Source organism: Hydra viridissima, unplaced genomic scaffold (assembly GCF_058129835.1).
Source record: "Hydra viridissima isolate aposymbiotic clone 2 unplaced genomic scaffold, HvirCarnegie_v1 scaffold_14, whole genome shotgun sequence".
NCBI classification, from domain to species: Eukaryota; Metazoa; Cnidaria; class Hydrozoa; order Anthoathecata; family Hydridae; genus Hydra; species Hydra viridissima.
In genome coordinates, this window is record NW_028324313.1 from 764231 (window position 1) to 769567 (window position 5337).

A 5337-nucleotide genomic window follows, 5' to 3' on the forward strand; every position below is an offset into this window, starting at 1 on the left:
AAAAATAATCATAGAGTAATTAGATCAGAGGTTCAACCCGAACCTTCTCTATCTCCCCCTCCCCCCTATCCCCTCCTCTACAGAAACCTGTAGAAATTATATATTTTATACTGAGTATAAAAGAACTTTATGTGAAAGTATCTCATAATGTGGTCTCGATTTCACATTTACGTTCATACCATGAACCCAAAATAGTAACTCAGTAATTTGTTCAAATGAGACACCCCAACAAATCATTTACAGATGGATATTGACTTGTCTGAATACCGTGACTGAGCCGCCCCTCTTGAGCTATCTATACATTCAGTCGATCATTTCTTAGTTAAAAGTTTCTACCAAGCTGAAAATATTTACATTAGAAAAAAGAATCCCCTTAAAGTTCAGGAGCTAACTAATTTGTAGAAACACCGCATATGAGTGGAAATACAAAACAAAAGTTCCTGGGGATTCCTGATTTGATTAGATTTTATGATTCACTGAATTTGTATAACCCGTATTTATGGCGGGAATAACTCACTGATCTCAAAATATAACTGGATAGCGTATTCAATTTTCTTTTTTAAAAAAATTTGAAGCCAAAATTGGCCTCCCAAGATGGCGGCGATCGGAGCTCTTAGCGGTGATCGATGTACATTTTATAAGGCTTTTTACAGAAATATGAAAGAAAATAAATAGAGTTTTGAAAGAAAAACTAGACTATGAAATAAGGTTTTAAAAATTTTAAAGAAATGAAATGATTTTAAAAAAAAATCAGACAAATTACTTAGATACTAAGGTACAAAATATTCGATATACTTTTTAAGTGCAAATTACGATTAAATAATATTTATGCATAATCTATGTACCTTTTAGTTCTTAGTTACCCAATGCAGTGTGCTAGAAGGTTGATAACATAACTGTATGGTAAGCGGCAGTGGTGTCTACTTACAGTTTTGACAAATTTTATATTTTCAATTTTTGTAGCAAAATACCAGATATGTACATGCTGCATGAACTATTAGCTGAATGCTGTGAGTACACACAACTCAGGGGTTCCTTCTAGGATTATTTAATACATAAATGTAATTAATGGATGTAGTATTTGTTAAGAATTTTAAATAAAAAGTATTATTTTTTAACATAAGTTATTTTACTTATATATTATTCTTTGTAATATTCCAGCTCTAAATGATTGAGTCGATTGTTTTTGACTTGTTATTTAAATCAACTTATTAAAGGGATTTTTTGATAACATATATTTTGTATGTTATCTAACATTATCAACATGTATCTTATCAAGAAATGTATGATACCTAAATTTACAATAAACCATCTGCATTAAATGTTGGAATGCATTAGTACTTTCTTTTCATTTCGAACAAACCAGTTTTTTAAAGTTCAAAGACAGAGGAGGTTTAATTAAACCAAACAAAAGTGTTGTTATCATATGCGAAGAAACTGAAAGATGTTTCTTAAGGTTGCTTGCCTCAATAAATGGCCACTTTCCAAATAAAATAGGAATTCAAAATGCCATTTCTAGTGCTGTTTTAAGATCAGTTGATTACTCAAAAATATTTAATGAACAAACTTCTCATATGTTTGACTCAACTATAACTGATAACCATTTATTTGCACTGATTAAACTTATTTCAGAAAACTATGCAAAAATACGTTTTTATCACCTGGGTAAAGAATAAACTGCCAAAATAACTGGAAAAAAGCTCATAAATAAGATAACTGGAAGCAATTAACAAAAGTTATCACTAAAATATTTTTATAATAAATTATATGATATATATATATATATATATATATATATATATATATATATATATATATATATATATATATATATATATATATATATATATATATATATATAATAACTCTAGAAGAAACCTCTGAGTTGTGTGTAATCACAGCGCTCAGCTAATAGTTCATGCAGCATTTATAATTTTGTAGTGGCTATCTGATAAACTAATGCCTAAAAAATATTTTATCTTAAAAAAAAAATCAGCTGCCTACCATGCTGTTGTGTTATTAACCTTCTAGCACACAGCATTGGGTAGTTAAGAACTAAAAGGTACGTAAATTATATAAAAAATGCTAACTACCATGGTGTGACCTAACAAAGTCCTATGCTTTAAGAAAGTCCTAATTTAAGAAAAAACAAATATCGTATATATAAGTTAAATATTTTGGGAAAATAACTTACCTATTTTAACTAGATATCTGGTTAGTTAAAATAACTTTATTTTTCTTTCTAAATGTTTGCTTTATATATACGAAATTTGTTATTTCTTAAATTAGGACTTTCTTAAAGCATAGGACTTTGTTAGGTGACACCACGGTACTTGAAATTTGAGATTTCTGCACAACCAAACAAATACTTTTTCTTCACTATCATTAAACAAACTAAATTTTAGCAAATTAAAATTAAAACTTGTACTTAGTTTTCCTGAGAATTTTTGTTTTATTACTTTTATTGTAAAAAACGAAAAACAGAAAGTTAATATAGAATATTATTGTAAGAATTTGTTTTGTTAAATAAAAATTTATTTATATATTTGAAATTTATGTAAATATGTAATATTCCGTTATTTTCATGAAAAAAAATCTTATGTTAAACAAAAAAACTAGATTTTTATTAGAAAATTATATATTTATCAATATTTGAGCTTAAGAAATAAAACTTGATTATCATCAATTTCTTAATTTTCATATCACTATTCCTTAATTCCGCCGCCATCTATCTTGGGAGGCCAAAACTAGCTTCAAAAAAATTTTTCGTATACGCTATCGAGTTATATTTTGAGATCAGTGGAATAACTATTTTAAATGAAAAGGAAAATTAAAAGAAAAGCTGGCGCCCGATGAGGGACTCGAACCCGCGACCCTCAGATTAAAAGTCTGATGCTCTACCGACTGAGCTAACCGGGCATATTCAGAAATGAAAATAAAAAATTTAATATAGTTCAAAATATTCTTTTAATTTATTTTAAATTTAAAAAATAAAAATCAAAAATATGAACATTCTAAGTTACTTTGTTGTCGTTATTGTAGTGACTATATATATTTGATTAAAGCCTTATATTTAATATTGTATTTTGTTGTGGGCTCACAACAATTTAATCAAATGTATAAAAAAGTTCTTAGTGACGATCCGAGCGAAGAGTATTATATTTACTAGAAAAAGATGCTAGCTATTTATTTAGAAAAAGCAGTTATAACAGCAGATAGTAAACTTGAAGTTTTATTTGTTTTATGCGGAGTTAAAGCCTTTACATTAAATCAAGATTCAACCTCATTCAACGAAGCAACAGCAATACTTGACCAAAAGATTCAAAACGGTCAACGGCTATCATGATGTAGGTATTTGCGTATCTGCGATTTACGGCACCGATTTTAAAGTTAAATCTGTGACCATTTTTTCACCGCGTGCTCGAGGTAGGTGTCGTAAGGATGGATTTTTCTCGTCTTTTTTTTAGAATGTTTTTTGACTTAGATAATATTTTAAAAGTAGAGTGTTGTAAGTTTATTGCAATCTGTTTTTTTTTTGCAGTTACTAACGTTTTTAGTGATTTCATTGCTATTGAAAACTTCATTCCTGTTCTGGAAGTGAAGGGATGATGGGTTTTTTTTCTAACTTTTGAATCAATTTTATATATCTATTTTCTATGTACCTGCCAAATTTTATTAAAAAATAATGACACGCTCATATTCTATTTTTGCACGCAGTAAAGGTACCAAATATTCCTCTGTTGGAGAGGTTGGGAGGGGGGGATTCAAGATTATGAACCTTTTGTATATTTGACTTTTTTATTCATTAAAAAATTGTTTTTTTAGAAAAATGAAACTTTATTTAAAATATTGGTGATTTTTTTAAAGTATTCAAAATATGATTTACACACAAAAACACACAAAAAAAACCATATTCTGTTATTAGTTGAATAAAAATATAACCGAGGCAAAGTAATGCGCTAAAAACTAAACAATGAAGTTCTATTATAAAACCACCGTAAGCCGAACGCTAATTTTTTAAGTTAGGTGCAGTTTTCTTAAGCATTCCTTATAATGAATTTTTGTCACTTAAGTGAGCATAACTTTTAGTAGAATCATTAGTTTTTTATGAAATTTTCACCATCGTTATACTGATTTAAGGTGGCTCACCCCCTTCAAATCTAAATTTTTATCTATAACGGTTAAAAACTTGTTTTTCATTTTTTATATAAGGAAATTCTATTAAAACTTTAACTTTTTAAAAGAAAAATGAAATTTCCATTTTTTGATGCTGAGTCAGCATAATTTGTCCAAAATCTTACCTTAGCTAAAACAATGATATCTTGAGTAAAATTTGCACTGAATACACCATATTTTGCCAAATGGTAGCTAAATAGTTGCTCCAGGGCTGGAACTAAAATTTTTTTCAAATGTTAAAAAAAACTAAAATGGCAGCAATAAACGTGCAGAAATTGATTTATTGCCTGTGTCAGTCTAACAAACTACATTCAAACTAATTAATTTATACTTTAATTGTTATAATTCTAGTTCCAGCCCTCATAAATAAGTTAATCAACATACTGTGAAAATTTGAAGAAAAAAGCTTGAACCAAACTGAAGATATTAACGTTTTTGTAAGAAAAACATATTAAAATAAGAAAGTCTTAAAAAACACATTTAAAAAAAAACAACATAAAAGCAAAAAGTTTTTTTTATAAAAAGTTACTAAAAACTGCCACTAGCATAAGAGTTCACATCATCCTCCTCCTTCTCAATGTCTAAATAACCTTTATTTATTGATCTTATATGTTTTCTTTGTTTTTTATTAATATCAGTCAATTTTCTTGACATACTTGATTATCACTTTTTATCTTTTTTGTAAGCTCCTTTTTTCGAAATTAACACCTCCAGAAAACCCAAGCATTTTAAAAATGCAACTTAAAGAAGAAAATCCATCATTACAATTTAAAATAGAATAAACAGATATTCCAAGAATTTTCCTTGCAGTAAAAGTAGTTTTAGGGCATCACTGCCAAATGAAACCATTCAATGACTCATTGCAGTTTTGTGTCATCCCATGTAAACACTTTCTTAGCATTTCAGGGTTTGACAATTCTTGAAAAATAGGTTTAATTGCCACAGGTAAATTAACTTTTATCCATAGCTTGTTATACCCATAACTTTATCTGATTGCCATTTGCACTAACTGTCTTTCACTTTTAAACAAAATTGATGACGATTGACTTCATATGGAAAGTTTGTACAATGGTAAAATACAGCTATTACAGAATTTCCTATACTCAGTAGGCTATTTTTATTTTGCCTTATAGCCATTTCAGCAAAGTTCTGAATTGTGTC

At 28.1% G+C, this 5337-nt stretch overlaps 1 non-coding gene across 1 annotated transcript; it reads right to left on the bottom strand.

Moving 5' to 3' along the window:
- Window positions 1-2846: 2846 nt before the first annotated feature.
- Window positions 2847-2919, bottom strand: Trnak-uuu (transfer RNA lysine (anticodon UUU)). The gene has a single exon. It is a non-coding gene; the product is annotated as a tRNA-Lys (tRNA).
- Window positions 2920-5337: the final 2418 nt, after the last annotated feature.